This window comes from Bubalus bubalis, chromosome 22 (genome assembly GCF_019923935.1).
Source record: "Bubalus bubalis isolate 160015118507 breed Murrah chromosome 22, NDDB_SH_1, whole genome shotgun sequence".
In the NCBI taxonomy this organism is placed as follows: Eukaryota; Metazoa; Chordata; class Mammalia; order Artiodactyla; family Bovidae; genus Bubalus; species Bubalus bubalis.
Window position 1 is genome coordinate 55,389,354 of NC_059178.1, and position 17,389 is coordinate 55,406,742.

Below are 17,389 nucleotides of genomic sequence, written 5' to 3' on the forward strand. Positions count from 1 at the left end.
GGCCTCACCAACTCAATGGACATGAGTTTAAGCAAACACCGGGAGATGGTGATGGACAGGGAAACCTGATGTGCTGCAGTCCATGGTGTCACAAAGAATCAGACATTACTGAGCGACTGAATAACAACAACAAGGATAAAGCAGAACCCAGAGAGGAGGGAGATGATTGTTCAGCTGGCTTTCAACATGGAAGAAGGGGCCACAAGCCCGGGTGATAGGGAGCCTCCATTAAAAACAAGTCTAGGTGACACTTTAATTTTAACTTAGTGAAACTGATTTCAGATTTATGTCCTTAAGAGTAAAACAGAAAGAACTCAAAATTTAGGACACTAAGTTTGTGGTGGTTTGATAAAGCTGCAATAGAAAAGTAATAAAATTCAAGAGGAGACTAGATTACATAGTTAGGAAATACCAGTGCTTACGTCCATCATAGCATTGAATACTTTGTTTTCATGTCTCTCTCCTCCAACATGTTGTGCACTATTATCTGGATCCAATGCTTCTGTCATCTAGTAGGTTTCAAGACATCCTTGGGGAACAAATGGCTGGGTTTTGCTAACTGAGCTAAGTGGTTGCAGCTATGTGTCCCAAATTTCCTAGAGACATAAAAGCAATAGGTAGGAGATAGGGCTCCTAACTAGCTATATCACAACTTGATGTTTACCAAGGGACTGGTAAAACATATTTGATACAAATACATTTTAATCTGAAATATGAGCAGATTTAGTCTTGTTCTCCTATTTTTTTTCCCTATGTTTTTATACCTTTCTCAAAGACAGGTATTTGGAATTTGGGAAAATGGTAAGATATTTTGTAGGTACAGATTTTTGAAATCTGAGAATTAGATTATTATCTGTAATTGTTGTGTCTTGGAATCCTGTATTTGGAAGTAATGTCAGACATCACCTCTTCTATCCAACACCTGTAATAATCTCTTACCATTGACTTTAGCAGGTAATGTGGTTCAGCCACCAGCATGTTTGAAAACCCAGATACCTGGGTTTTTCTAAAGTTGCCTCAGACAAAGTAATTTAACATCAGATCCTGGTCTTCACACTCCAGCCCTGTAGAATCACAGGGAATGATATAATTATAATATCTTTTTTTTTTTCCATTTATCCAAATAGCTTAGTTGGTATAGAATCCACCTGCAATGCAGAAAACCCTGGTTTGATTCCTGGGTCAGGAAGATCTGCTGGAGAAGGGACAGGTTACTCACTCTAGTATTCTTGGGCTTCCCTTGTGGCTCAGCTGGTAAAGAATCTGCCTGCCATGCGGGAGACCTGGGTTCAATCCCTGGAATGGGAAGATCCCCTGGAGAAGGGAAAGGCTATGCACTCCAGTATTCTGGCCTGGAGAATCCCATGGGCTGTATTGTCCATGGGGTTGCAAACCATCAGACAGGACTGAGCGACTTTCACTACATCCAGATTTTAGTCAGTGACAAAACAATCCCTAAATAGAGAAGGTTTAAAATGTACTGTGGCATTATGTAACTCTAATGACACTTTTCGTCTCGGTTATGTCTCTTCTGGCTTAATATTTCAGAGTAGTTTTAAATAGAGGGAGAAAACTGCTAAGCTTTGCGATTGTAATTGATTAATAATTACACCAATATGCATCCTGTTATCGTTTGAAATTCTTTTTCTAACTGTTTGATGTTTCTAGCTGCAAAATTTTAAGGCATGATGGTGTCATCCGTGTTGCTGTTGTTGTTGCTGTTTTGAAGTGAAAACTTTCTGTCCTCGAGGTGGTGAGGAACTCAGAAGGTGACATTTCACTAATGACTCCTCTAAGAAATTGACAAAGATGGATGCAGTGCCTTTATTGATGGCCCTCGAGAAGCATGGTACTTCCAAAATGACATTAGCATTGTGGAAAAAAGCTGTGTTTGCTTTTGTTTACAGAAAAGAATGTTACATACCTTAATTACATAATGCATATTTTATCTTAGTTTACAAATTCTCACTTGTCTCCTATTTAAACATAGATAGTTAACTATGCTATTTGCTCAGATCTAATAACTTCAGCATTATGACTTAATATTATGCAACGTTGCCTGGGAGAACCTCAGTAAAACTTACACGTCTTTCACTGATGAAATCTTGCCACCTCTTGTGGATGGAGTTCCTATAGAAGGCTTTAACTTTAAATAATATGCAAAGAAAGACATGCAACTAAAATCTAGACTCAAGTACTGTAATGCTTTTAAGTGTCGAGCTAAACAATCCTATGTTTTGAATATATATAAGTGACTATCACTAATATTGTGTTGTTATTCAATTGCTAAGTTATGTCTGACTCTTTGCAACCCCATGGACTATAGCCCGCCAGGCTTCCCTTTCCTTCACTATCTCCTGGAGTTTGCTCAGATTCATATCCATTCACTCATTTGCTCAGATTCATGAGTCAGTGGTGATATCTAACCATCTCATCCTCTGCTTCTGCCTTCTCCTTTTGCCTTCAATTTTTCCCAGCATCAGGGTCCTTTCCAATGAGTTGTCTCTTTGCATCAGGTGGTGAAACTATTGAAACTTTAGCTTCAGCATCAGTCCCTCCAATGAATATTTAGGATTGATTTCTTTCAGGATTGACTGGTTTTCTCTCCTTGCAGTCCAAGGGACTCTCAAGAGTCTTCTCCAACACCTCAATCCGAAAGCATCGCTAATGTGTTGACAATGTGAAATAGTTGTGTCTTGGGAAACAGTTACAGTCTAGGGCTTTCTGTTTCCCAGAGAGGGGAGTTAACATCTGTCCCCTGTGAGGCAGAGCCTGATCTGTCCCCATATTTGTCACCCTTTACCAGCATTTATCCTGAAAACAAGAATGGCTTTAGGGCTCTCCAGTCTCCTCAGAGCTTTCTGGGCAAGTTTCCTGGGAAAGAGGCAAAATCAATTTCTTTCTGTCTTCCCCCAGATAAGGTGATAAGAAACCAGGACTGATTTCAAAGGTCCATCCCAACTATGAGTTCCAGCAAGGTTCTGAGCTCACAGTTTTGAACCCTTGAGGTACTTACTGGTCGAAATATGACCTCTGGGAAAGCAAGGATAATCAGTGATGGAGTCACACAGCTGTCTTCCCAAAGACTGAGTTAAGCATCCTAGTAGTTCATAGGATTGGAGAAGGCAATGGCACCCCACTCCAGTACTCTTGCCTGGAAAATCCCATGGACGGAGGGGCCTGGTGGGCTGCAGTCCATGGGGTAGCTAGGAGTCGGACACGACTGAGCTTTTGACTTCACTTTCACTTTTCACTTTCATGCATTGGAGAAGGAAATGGCAACCCACTCCAGTGTTCTTGCCTGGAGAATCCCAGGGACGGGGGAGCCTGGTGGGCTGCCGTCTATGGGGTCGCACAGAGTCGGACACAACTGAAGCAACTTAGCAGCAGCAGCAGCAGTTCATAGGATATTAGGAAATTTCATCACAAGAAGCTAGTTATTTTAAGACAATGTTTCTGATCTTTGTATTTCCCAAATCAAAATCATTATGGATTATGTTCTGTATCCATAGGTATGTGTGTCAAATTATATTGATTTGCCTTTTTCCTGAACTAAAAGATTCTGTGGGAACATACCCCTGATTATTTTCTGTTAGAGGACCTGTTTTATTTTAAACCTTTAGTCTTTGAGCTTAATATCTATTTACATGCAATAATAAAATTCTTTTAAAACCAATAGTAGGAGAAAAATTCCATGTAGATGTAAAATTATTTCTCTATATCAAATGGCAAAAAAATTATGTAAAAGATGCAGTTGGTTAAAAAATAACATTTGATATATAGCTTTTCATCCTGACTCACTGAATCACTTTGGAAAGTCTCTCTGTTCTGTTTGTTGAACTCAAGTATCTGTTGTATTGGCGTTGCTCTGTTGCGGGCAGAAATCAATTCTCATATGGTTGCTACTTGACTTTCTGTCTAGAAAATTGTTTCAGATATTAGGTTTTGATACCATTTGACTAGGAAACCTCTAGACTGGATAATGCAAGCTGTATTAAATAGGATATGAGTCCTGATGGCTGGTAGATGGACAATTTGGTATTCTGCTGCATGATAGAATTAAGTCTAATGACTCCACCATTACTTCAGAACAAATTCTTTTCAAGTGAGATCGTGGAAGAGGAGACATTTTGCTCTTGCATGAATTAGCCCATGGCTTTCAAGGCTGTTTCAGTCTATGTCCTGCTTCTTTTTTTCTTAAGGAAACTGAAGCTATTTACTCAGACAAATGACTGTAAATTGATGGTTAAACACCTGCATTCTTAACCTTGTTCTTGAAGAAATTAAAACTTTAGACAGCTCTATGTCAGAGGTAAAGCTTACTTTTTCTGTATGTCGTGGTTAGACTAGCTGTATACACGTTACCATCCCTAAACCTTTCTTCTTCTTTTTATTTTTTTTTACTCTAAAAGAAACCAAAACAAAGGCTAGACAGTTAATCACTACCACTGCTGACAAGCTTTTACATTTCAGTCTTATCACATAAGATATAGAGGAAAACCAAACCCAAATAGCACTCCTCTCTGTGGAGTATCGGTGCATTAAACTCATCTGGATGAAATGCATTGGTTGAATCAATAAGACATCTTCCCACATTTCCCTCTGGTCACAAAGCCTCCAACTTCCACTTTAGCTATTAATTGATGCAAATTATAGGAGATTGCACTGTAGTATAAGGAAGTCACCTCATTACTTCTGGTCTTCCTGTTTGACTCTGCTCTGCATCTGGTGATTTCTGTTTTTCTGAGAATGAATTTCGGATTATGTTCAGATTTTCCTTGTGTCTCACTATCAAAATAATATCTACCACTTCCATGATTTTGAGTATTTGCTATGTTGAGTCTCTGGTATATCAGAAAGTTTTTTTTTTTTTTTTTTTTAGTTTTTTGGTAGAAATTATTTTCAAGACATTCATAAGTTAAGGAAATGTTTACATGCCCGAATATGCACTATTTCTATCCCATGGTTTTGCCCATGTATCTGGTGGAATAAGTCCCTATGGCCAAGCTTTGAACTGCAATGAACTGTATTCTCCAGCAACTGTCAGCTGCTTCTTGATTTGCATCCTGGGACTCTTAGCAGACCTGGCTTTTGGGATGAGCCTTTCCCTTGGAAAATGTATGAAACGTCAGTGCTCAGTCTGGGAGATGGGAGACTGAGGACTTTGGTGATAGAGTCACATGCAGACAATGTGTTCTCATGTCCTTGGCTGTTCATGGATGTTTCTACTTATCTGCGGGGTTGTAAGAAACTCTGAGGGCTGTGCTCATCTTTGCCTTCACCTGTGCCTGACCGACTACTGTGTTAACAGTAGGTGCGATATTAAGATGTTCTGAAAATAGTCCTGTGTGTGGCATTTCTCCCATCTTCAACACTGACAGGTTATATGATGATATTATACTTTACTGACCATTTTGAAACATGACTTTTGAAACATAAGTTGGAAAACTATCATGCTGTGTTTTACATGTTCTAAGTTACTTGGTGAATTTAGAAGGCACTTCGCACCACACACCTACCTTGGATAGTGTTTATTAAGAGTAGCATGGAAACATATACATTGCCATATGTGAAATAGATAGCCAGTGGAAATTTGCTGTATGACACAGGAAGCTCAAACCTGGTGCTCTGTGACAGCCTAGAGGGGTGGGGAGGGGTAGGAGAAGGAGGGGGTTCAAGGGGGAGGGACGCATGTATACCAATGGCTGATTCATGTTGATGTATGGCAGAAACCAACACAATGTTGTAAAGCAGTTATCCTCCAATTAAAAATAAATAAATTAAAAAAAGAAAGTAGGTAGTACTGAAAGTGGATTCTAGGTCTACAAGAAAGGTTTATATGGTTTTACTGCTGTCTGATATGTTATATGTGAGCTTGAAAGAATTATTTACAGTACTTTCCTTTTCCTGCCTGAATCTGGATTTCTCGACTTTTCTGGGACCAGAGTAAAGACTGACCTGTAAGGTTGATGACAGTGATGACCTTTGAAATTTCACCTTTGCTCTCTCGGTACTTGATGTCCGCGTGGCTTTGGGGCAGTATGGCCATCGTTTTGCATTTATTGCTTGTATCCCCTTGTCATTTTGATTTTATGATGACATGTCCACAATCTAGAGTTGCCACACCTCATTGACTTCACTTGGCTGCCCTGGGCGTTCTACTTGAGCACACACTGAGATTTCTTAACACTGTAAATCATCTCTGACCCCAAATAAACCATTGGCAATATGTTTGTATATGGCAGGGACAGAGTTACTTAAGCAAATGCTCTTTTTTCTTGTATTGCCATTTTTCATACAGATTTGATGGGCATGTTTTTGTATTGTATTGATAAACACACACAATAGAACACATAGTCATTAATTATATCTTATTTTAGTTCTTTTATTTGATGTTTTCATCTCCCCTGAAACTTACAGAGTAGATGATGGTAACTATAAGTTTCTCTAATATGGGGGGGTAGGCAGGATTATGCTGAAGGTCATCAAAGTGAGGTAGAATTATGTTGTGATGATATGGTTTCAAGATTATATAGCACAGTACTTTATATCTATAATATATCTATGCGTATACTGAACATTCTGAGTGAAGAGGTAAACTATGAGGAGAGATTCAGATTAGTGCTGAAAAATTATACTTTATTAAGAAGTTTTTATAATTTGGAAAACTTTGCACTATGTTGTTCATGAATTGTGGTAGTCTGTTTTGCCAAGGGCTTCTCTTTCTTGACTCATTGCATTTTTTTTTCAAATCCAGGGATGTATGTTTCTCTGTTCTTGATCTTGTGCTACCTCTCTTCCTTATGAATGCCATCCATTATTGTGACTTATGACTATGATACTCTAATCTTTACCCCAGTCCCATTTAGAAAAAAATAAAAATTATTTGGCTACACCAGATCTTTGTGGCGGCATGTGGGATCTGGTTCCCTGACCAAGGATCGAACCCAGGCGCCCTGCAATCTCCAGTCCTATTTTTGCCCTTGAAATCTAGAGCCAGATATTCAGCTTCTCTGTGTCTGTCTTTGTCTCCACACCTCACAGGAATCTAGACCTAGGATGTCCCAATTCAACATACTATTTGATTGTTCCTCAGCTTCCAGTATGCTTTTCTTCCTCATTCTCCAGAGTTACTTCTCTCTGACCTTCCTCTGGTCTGTGGAAGGTTCTAAAACTGAGGAGCCCATGAGGCATCCTAGAGTTCTTATCCGGCACACAAAACTAAACAGCACATCCCGCGAACTTTATAGATTTTTCTCGATTGCCCCCTGTGCAGCATACCCATTTGCCTTAAATCAGTGTTTTCTTATCTTAACCCAGATGTTTCCAGAGTGTTTTGATTCTCTTCCCTTTCACAGTCTTACTTTCCCAAAACTATAATCAACGTTATTGGTTGTGTGGCTTTCTAAAGTAAAACTGATCTTAAATTCTGTATTCCATTGAACTTTCTTTTTTAATTTTATTTTATTTTTAAACTTTACATAATTGTATTAGTTTTGCCAAATATCAAAATGATTTTCCTTAGAAGCCCATGTTTCCTAGTGTGAGTTGCAAGGCCCTCCATGACCTGTTCCCTGTCTTTTGCTATAAATTTATTTTATTTCTCTTTCTACCTCTTGCACTGCAAATTCCAGCAATACTGAAAGACCTGTGGTTCCTTGAACACCATACACATCACTTATTGATGCTCTTCTTTCTGTTAGAATCCCTTTCTTGCTTCCCTCTTGCCCCTCTGCCTGGTAAATTCTATCAGCTGAAGGTCTTTCGCCAGAGCTTTCACTGTGTGCTCTGGTGATTAATCATCTCCTGTTCATGTTGCGTGTGTACTTCTATCATTGAACTTCTCACCTCGTATGCATTCATTTGCTTTGCTTTTATGGTGTTAAAATTATCTGTTCACTTAGCGGATTGTGAAGTCCTGAATGTAATGATGTACCGAGCACCAAGCATAATTTAGAGTCTTGGCAAATGTGCTGAGTGTTTCAGCTGATGGCCTCTGGTGTTTTGAATGTGATATGTAAAAGGTAAGCTAATGGGATTTTGATAGTTGGAAACTTTGTGAAATTCAAGTTTCACAAATGTGTGTGTGTGTGTGTGTGTATGTTAGTTGCTCAGTCGTGTCTGATTCTTTGTGACCCCATGTACTCTAGCCTGTCAGGCTCCTCCATCCATGGAATTCTCCAGGCAAGAATACTGGAATGGCTTGCTATTTTCTTCTCCAGGGTATCTTCCCGACCTAGGGGTTGAACCTGGGGCTCCTGCATTGCAGGCAGATTCTTTGCCTTCCCAGACACCAGGGACATAGGTACTCAAAAATGTACCGAGCTACTAACAGAGGGGCACCATGGAAGTACTACGTGCCCTGCGTGTGTCCCTGGACATCCCTGTCAGTCAGTAGATTCCAGCGAGGAAGCCTTCACAGGGCAATAGAAGCAGTCAGTAATGTCACTCACTGAAGAGATTCACGCACCTGCTCTGGTGGGAACGATGCACATTTTCTCTGAGGATGTATTTGTCAGAAAATCCTCAAAGGTAATTTTCAAGCTATTTAAAAATTACCAGAAACGCACAAAATTTGCCACTTTACTCATTGTTCATTATACAGTTCAGTAGTGTTAAATGTATTTGCATTGCTGTGAAACAGAATTCCAGAACTTTTTAATTTTGTAAAACTTACTACCCATTAAAAAACAAAACAACAACAAAAAAACACTCATCTTTTCCCCTTCTACCCAGGGCCTGGCAACCACCATTCTAGTTTCTGTTTCTGTAAATTTGACTATTCTAGATACTCTACATAAATGGAATCGTAATAATATTTGTCCTTTTGTAACAGACTTCTTCTATATAACATGTCCTCAAAGTTCATCCATTTCATAGCATTTGACTGGATTTCTTAATCTTTCAGGGCTTACCTAGTAGCTCAGTTGGTAAAGAATCCACCTGCAATGCAGGAAACTCTGGTTCAATCCCTGGGTTGGGAAGATCCACTGGAGAAGGGATAGGCTACCCACTCCAGTATTCTTGGGTTTCCCTTGTGGCTCAGCTGGTAAAGAACCCACCTGCAATGTGGGAGACCTGGGTTTGATGCCTTGTTTGGGAAGATCCTTGGAAAAGGGAAAGGCTACCCACTCCAGTATTCTGGCCTGGAGAATTCCATGGACTGTATAGTCCATGGCGTCACAAAGAGTTGGACATGACTGAGCAACTTGCACTTCACTTCACTGTTTTTTTAAGGCTGAATGTTTATCTATTGTATGTTTAATACCACACTTTTTCTGTCTACTCATTTGGACATTTGAGTTGCTTCTATCTCTTGGCTGTTGTGAACCGTGCTGCTATGATCATGGGTATACAAACATCTCTTTGAGACCCTACTTTCAATTCTTTTGAATTACCCAGAAGTGGTTTTGCTGGATTATATGGCAGCTTTAAAATTTTTTTAAGGAAACTCCATAATCTTTTCTCTGGTCACACGATTTTACAATCCACCAATAGTACATAAAGTTTCCATTTGTTCTGCATTCTTTTCTTTTTCAATAGTAGTAGTTTTAATGGGTTTGTCACTGTGGTTTAAATTTTCATTTAATTTCTCTAGCAGTATTGAGCATCTTCTCATATCTGTATTGATTATTGGTAAGTCACCTTTGGAGAAATATCTGGTTAGGCCACTTGCCCATTTTAAAATCAGATTAGTTCATTTTTATGTTCTTCAGTTGTGGAGGTTGCTTACATATTCAGGATTTTAACTCCACATCAGAAACATCATTTACAAAATCTTCTCCTGTTCCATAGATCACCTTTTCAATTAAAGATAATTTGGATACTATTAAAAATGACTCTGAAGTTTCCCAAAAATGTAAGCACCATGGGTATTTTAGCATACTGGGCTTTGGCTAAGAACCGTGACTCTTCAGATGAGTTTGGGGTTGTTTTGTAGCCCTGCATTTCATCAGGTGCTATGACTATAGTTGAGCTCCTTTCACCTTAGCTGATGCATTCTAAAGTCCAGATCACTGCAGTGCTTAAAGTTCATCACAGTACAAGTTAGGTTTTGCTACTGAAAATAATATACATAGAACTAAGAGAGGAAGAAGGGAATGTAACATAGGAATGTGACATGCTGGCATCTGTGCATTCATGAGTTGTGCAGAAGCTGAGCCTCTAGGATGGGGAGAGTTAGAGAAAAGAGACTCCAGTTCCTCAAACGGAACGGTTGTCAAGTCCTATCAAAATCATCTGTCTTTGAAACTGTTTTCACTCTGATTTCTGAAAAGTCATCTTATTTCATTAGCCTGCCTAAATTCCCTCTTGGATGACATCACCAGCTCAATGGACATGAGTTTGAGCAAGCTCCGGGAGTTGGTGATGGACAGGGAAGCCTGGCGTGCTGTGGTCCATGGGGTTGCAAGGAGTGGACATGACTGAGCGACTGAACTGAACTGAACTTCCCTCTTTCCTCCTGCCTTTGTTGACTTCTTCTTCCTGTATCTTGTGTCTTCATTGCAAATGAGCTCCTCCCTAGTTTCCTTTCTCTTGACATTTATTTCCTCCTGACTCTGTTGAACCAGCCTTTCCATCCAGTATCCTGTCTGACTCTCAGTCCACCTTCTGATTTCACTCACTTTAAGGGAATGAGTTACCAGATTTAGAATTTCTCTCTCTCACTCCCCCACATGCATTGTTTATGTTGATCTGGTTTGGGGTAGAGAAAGAGTGCCTGGGAGTGCGAGCCCCTCTGTTCCACCATCTTCTCACTTTATAAGGATTCCCACCTGCAGCCATCAGGGCTCAGCCTGGAAGACACAAGCCACTGTACGTGCTCCAAGACTTTCATGGAAGAATAGGGGCTTACACAAATGTAGCAAGAATTGGAGGGGCAAAGGTCAGGGAAGCTGTCATTAAGGTTCAGGACGGTCCTTGGAGAAACCGCAGTCAGAAGCTCCCCAGCAGGTGGTTCTCACATGCTTACTGAGAAATGGTGACGGTTCCAAAGAATCTCTGGGAAGCTTTGGCCAACTCTCTCAGTCTGCAACAGGACATCACATTTCTCAGGAACTCACCTGATGTCTCATGTCTGTCTGCACGTCTGGCTGCAACTCCTACTAGAGAAAATAGCCCCATGCCCTAGCATTCCAAGACTCATACTATGCTTCTCATGGGCAAACTCAAGTCCAGTCCCATGTAGATAAATGAATTCAGAAGACGAGTTTGCAGTTCCTGATGATCAACAAAAGACCTTAGGTGATTCTGGAGCTATGGTGCATTATCTCAAACGGAGTGAAGAAAAATGCTGAAATATGTCAAGAGTGCTGACCGTGTATTTAAGCAACTTTAAGTTTCTGCATCAACTTCATCTTAAATTATTCTCCTCTGATCCTTCTTTGGAATGTAGTGGTGTTTTCCTGTGCTTACTAGTGATTTGGTTTACATGATGTGTATTCTGGCTTCCTAACAAGACCCCAGGCTCCTTTATACTGCGGATGATGTTTTGCTTCTCTCTGTATCACCCTCTCCCGGCAGAGAACTTGCCCCTAGTAGGTTCTCAGCACCTGTTTGCTGCTTGATTGATAGCCCTGTATTTCTTCAGTGTTTAGACTTCCCCAGTGGATGTGTGTGTGTTAGGACCCACTGAAGTGTCAGGCTGAGAAAAATGGACATCATAAAACAGTCCAAAATAGCAATGTAGCTGAATTGACAGTGAATGCCTTGAAAAATGTGCCATAAATTTATACTCGGAGAACATACATCAAGTGTGTTCTGTTCCTTTGTGAAATGTTAAAAGTAAGAGCTGGTCTTCTTAAAATGCTCTTGCATTTCCAAGAAAACACAGACAGCAGAACCTGGAGAATGTGCTGAACCAAAGACAATGAGATTGGATTTGAAAAGGTCCACCTCTTACTTGAAGACCAGTAAAAGCAAATTGGACAACAGTCACCAAAGGAAAAATAAGTCATGGAAGTTTAGAGCTCCAGATACTTGGTGAAATAGAAGGGTCAAGTCTAGGTTGCTGTAACAGAGAAAAGCACTTTATGGCATAAGTGAGGTTACTGACTAGAAGCGGGTGGCCTGGCGAAGGGACAGGCAGAGGTGTTTCTGCCACTTGAAGTCACTCAAGGACCCAGAGTCGTCTCACCTTTCTGCTCTGCTGCCCCTGGTGTGTAAGGCTGGGATTGGTTTTCTGCCTTGTGTGCGTTCTGATCTAAAGGAACTGGAAAGTGGGGTGATACCTTCCCTATTAGGCTGATGATACAGAAGCTGCAGACTTCATGTTCAGTGATATTCTGTGGGTGGGTATTTAGTTTTGTTTTTTTTTTTAATTGATGCACTTGTATATAAAAAAGCATATAGATGACATGAGTTTTTAGGAAATATTGCCTTTTCAAGGAATTATCAAAAAAATATACTAAGCATTTTAGAATTTGGTATCAGCTGATAGCTCAGTTGGTAAAGAATCTGCCTGCAATGCAGGAAACCCAGGTTCGATCCCTGGGTAGGGGAAGATCCCCTGGAGAAGGAAAGGGGAACCCACTCCAGTATTCTTGCCTGGAGAAGGCTATGGACAGACCACGTGGTCACAAAGAGTTGGACACGACTACATGACTAACACCCACTTGGTGTCTATAAGTTGCTAGATGGCACTGGTAGTATGTTGTGGTCTGAATTTCTAATGCGTTTTCTTTTTTTAACCTGTGGAGGGAAGGCTGCAAAAATATCTTTCACCATATGCTGCCACTTATTGTTTTCTGAAAATGAATTCTTATGGTAATTTCATAGCCTATTTTTTTGTGTCCCTTTCATCTTTAAAATATCTTTGGTTTTCATTACGAGCTGTAAAGTTAAAACATTTTTATTGGCATAAAATGTACACAGATAATAGATTCTCTATCTGACTTAGTTTTGTGGTGATTAATTATATTGTGTATATGCAAAGAGGAATAACAAATACTTAATAGTTTAGTTGATATACATATAAACATGCCCTTAACCCTGGTGTCTGAAATATTTAAAATAACTGGATTTTTCCTATTAATGAAATCTAAATTTGTAACTAGAAATTATACTGTAAACTATATAAGTTGAATTTCCTTAGTGTCTTAAGAAGTATTTTAAGTAAATCTTCCTACAACATAAAAATACCATTAAAATCTTTGAGTATTTAAAGAGGTACTTGAAAGAGTAGAGAATGCTGAGTGGAGTCTGGAATGGTTGGCAGTAGGTCTGGAAGAAGTTTGGGATTAATGCCGCAGGACAAATGAATTAAGCAACTAACATGGGAAGAGAGGAAAGGCTTGGTCTTCCAGTATATAATGATAATGGTTCTTACGTTCTTACTGATATTATTTGTTGCTTCAGGATAAACTTGGCTAATGGAAAAAGTTGAAGGATACCTTTTGACTCAAAACAGAAATAAGTTTATCACCACTCACTTCAGTGCCTTATGGGGCAGGAGAAGGATGCATGGCCAGGAGCTCTCTAGAGAGGATAATGGTTGAGATAAACATGAGGTCACCAGGGTGTTGCTTCTGACCATCAGATACTAGGGTATCCAGGCATAGCGGGGCTTCTTCAGAGTTCTTTCCTGTTGCCTTAGGTGAGGCTGTGTGATCAAGAAGCAAGTTGAAGCAGGTTGTGAATAATAGGAAGTAAATGTGGGTGAAGATGCGCTGCCTTGGGCGAAGGTCTCATCTTACTGTTGTTTTTAACAAAGGCAGGCGGAAGAAAGACACGCTGGCATCTCATTACCCTGAGGCTTTGGTCACAGTGCCTGTTTTCAATTGTAGAAGGCAGTAGCAACTACCTCCATCAGTCTTTATCAGTCTATATGGGGCTAAGCCAAATTTCATTATTTGCATCTATTTTATTTTTAAAACAAGGATTTCCCTAATATAATTTTTTAAAATGTTTAATTGGAGGATAATTGCTTTACAATGTTGTGTTGGTTTCTGCCATCAGATCAGATCAGATCAGTCACTCAGTCGTGTCCGACTCTTTGCGACAGCGTGAATCAGTCATAAACATACATACGCCTCCCTCCACTCTCCCAACTTCCCCAGTATTTTTAAAGTGTCTTTTTTTTTTTTTTGGTACTTCCATCATTTAATATCCTATGAAAAAGAGCACAGCAAAATACTTCAGTTCAGTCGCTCATTCGTGTCTGACTCTTTGCAACCCCATGTACTGCAGCACACCAGGCCTCCCTGTCCATCATCAGCTCCCAGAGTTTACCCAAACTCACGTCCATCGAGTTGGTGACACCATCCAGCCATCTCATCCTCTGTCGTCCCCTTCTCCTCCTGCCTCCAATCCTTCCCAGCATCAGGGTCTTTTCCAATGAGTCAACTCTTTGCATGAGGTGGCCAAAGTACTGGAGTTTCAGCTTCAGCATCAGTCCTTCCAATGAACACCCAGGACTGGTCTCCTTTAGGATGGACTGGTTGGATCTCCTTGCAGTCCAAGGGACTCTCATGAGTGTTCTCCAACACACAAAATACTTAAAGAAGGCCTAATTCCTAAGGATTTTGTGGTATAAATTTTCTTTTAAGTAGTTCCTGAGTGAAAGCTTGCACAGGTATGACCGAAAAAACAGAGTGACAACCTGGAAGTATGGAGTTATTTTATTTGGTGGGAATATTAAAAATGCTGAGTCCAGGAGAGAGGTTCTCAGTAGCTCTGAGAAAACTGCTCCAAGGAGGCAGGAGTGGGTGTCAGGCTGTATCCAAGTTTGCAACAACGGGAGCAGGCAGTCTGAACATCAAAGATCAGTTATCAAGATAAGGAAATTAACATTCTGTGTATGAGAAGATGCAAGCCTCTGGGCTCACTGAATTCATTCCTTTCAAAGCACCTCAGCTATCTGGGGCCAAACCTTTTTCCTTGTTTGCCTTAAGGAGTGGCAAATGGTTGCTTCTTGCATTCCCTCCAGCTCCTCAGCAATGACCCTAGGGGGTGGTAGCATCCTCTGGATCACAGTTTGGGGAGCCCTCATTCACACATGGAGGCCAGAAATTGCTGATGGCTGAGACATTTCTTGTTTATTGATAGTGCAGGAGATGTTTTCATTTCACATGGGTATTTGTGTTCCTCTCCTAAAAATGCAAAGTTATTTTTAAAGGATTATCTTGGGAAGCACATTTTGACATTTGTTTGGTAAGTGAAGAGAAAAAGTGGTTATGAAGCTTTTTTTTTTCCCTAATAAAACTTTGATAAAATGTATTTGCATTTATCACAAACATTAAAGAATTTGTTTTACATCACTTTCAGTTATCCAGTCCTCTAATCTATAACATATACTGAGTACCACCCATGTACAGAGCAACATATGAGACAGTGAGTGGAAAAAGTACACGGAAACATTATATGGAAGAGTGGTTTCCAGTCCACCTGCTTGTGGGCCCAATCCATCTCATTGCCTGTTTTTATCAATAAAATTTTATTGCAAAACATGCAAGCTCATCCATTTATGTGTCCTCTATGTCATTTTAACACAACAATGACAAAATTGAGTAATTGTGACAAAGACCATATCTCCCATAAAAATGAAAATATTTATCTGTTTGTTACAGAAAAAGTTCACTGACTTCTAACAGAGAATATACTTCAAAAACTGTAAATGCCTAGTGGACATCTCATGTGTGTGAGATCAGCTCAGGGAAGAATATTTTACATATATATATTTTTTCTTAATTTAGTTTTTATTGGAATATAGTTGTTTTACAATGTGTTAGTTTCTATTGCACAGCAAAATGAGTCAGCCAGGTGGCTCAGATGGTAAAGAATCTGCCTGCAATGCACGGGACTGAAGATCCCCTGGACAAGGGAATGGCAAACCTGCTCCAGTGTTCTTGCCTGGAGGAGCCCATGGACAGAGGAGCCTGGTAAGCTACAGTCCATGGGGTTGCAGAGAGCTGGACACGGCTGAGCACCTGATACTTTCACTTTCTTAATCCATACATATATCACCCTCCCTTTTGGACTTTCTTCCCTGTGCTATAATGTATGTTCTCGTTGTTGTCTGTTTTATACATAGTATCGGTAGTGTATATGCATCAATCCCAATCTCAGAATTCATCCCACCCCTCCCTTGATATCCATATATTTGTTCCCTATGTCTGTGTCTCTATTTCTGCTGTGCAAATAAGATCATCTATACCATTTTTATGACAGAGCTTACAAAGAGGATAAAAAATAAGCAGCATGTAATGAAAGCTAAACTTCTACTGTCCTGAAAAATGTTGAAGTCTTTTTTTGTTAGGCTATCTGCTTGCTGTTTCTGTTAACCCAGTGGCAGCAGTCCAGATGGGCACTTTTCTGTTGGCTTATCTGGGACAGCTGGTGAATTCCCAGGAGGGTGATAATACAGAGATCATCCATGCTCGGTCCACCCTCCAGGAGCAGCCTGTAATAGGGAGCTTCTGCTTTCACTCAAAAATGCATAACTGCACATTGGATTGTTACAAAATCTAAACCCTTTTCTATATTACCATTCTTATACTTTACGTTTCAATTACTTCACCTGGCCTTTTCCCAGCATTAAAAAAGTCTACAACTTGATAATTCCTATCAAGAGATTAGAGAGAAAAAAAAAAGTATGTGTTTAAATGGTGTTCTTTGCTGAACTTCAAATTGAAGACTTGAGCCAGGCTGTCCGTTGGAGGATTCCATCTCAATTAGGTGTAGCTCTTACAGCAAGACATAATCAGTCCTGGGTTCTTTGTAAACCTACGCAGACTAGCAGCCACAAATTCAGTGTGACTATGGTGGAAACAAGGTAAGGAGCAAGCGGCTGTGCTTTGCTGGAGCAGCCGTGAAGAGATATCCCACGTCCAAGGTAAGAGAAACCCAAGTAAGATGGTAGGTGTTGCGAGAGGGCATCAGAGGGCAGACACACTGAAACCATAATGACAGATAACTAACAATCTGATCACGCGGAACACAGCCTTGTCTAACTCAATGAAACTAAGCCATACTATGTGGGGCCACCCAAGACAGATGGGTCATGATGGACAGGTCTGACAGAATGTGGTCTACTGGAGAAGGGAATGGCAAACCACTTCAGTATTCTTGCCTTGAGAACCCCATGAACAGTATGAAAAGGCAAAATGATAGGATATTGAAAGAGGAACTCTCCAGGTCAGTAGGTGCCCAATATGCTACAGGAGATCAGTGGAGAAATAACTTCAGAAAGAATGAAGGGATGGAGCCAAAGCAAAAACAATACTTAGTTGTGGATGTGACTGGTGGTAGAAGCAAGGTCCGATGCTGTAAAGAGCAGTATGCATAGGAACCTGGAATGTCAGGTCCACGAATCAAGGCAAATTGGAAGTGGTCAAACAGGAGGTGGCAAGAGTGAACATCGACATTCTAGGAATCCATGAACTAAAATGGA

General features: G+C 40.2%; 1 protein-coding gene across 9 annotated transcripts in view; it reads left to right on the forward strand.

Annotated features, from left to right (window-relative positions):
- Positions 1-17,389, forward strand: part of LOC123331130 — a 587,693-nt gene that overhangs the window by 95,843 nt on the left and 474,461 nt on the right. The window contains exon 4 of one of the 9 annotated variants that reach the window (XR_006640462.1): positions 1,669-2,265. The exons of the other annotated variants lie outside the window; for them this stretch is intronic. The gene's annotated coding sequence lies outside the window, so the exon portion shown is untranslated. Of the gene's footprint in view, positions 1-1,668; positions 2,266-17,389 lie in introns of those variants that run through there. 9 annotated transcript variants of the gene reach the window in all.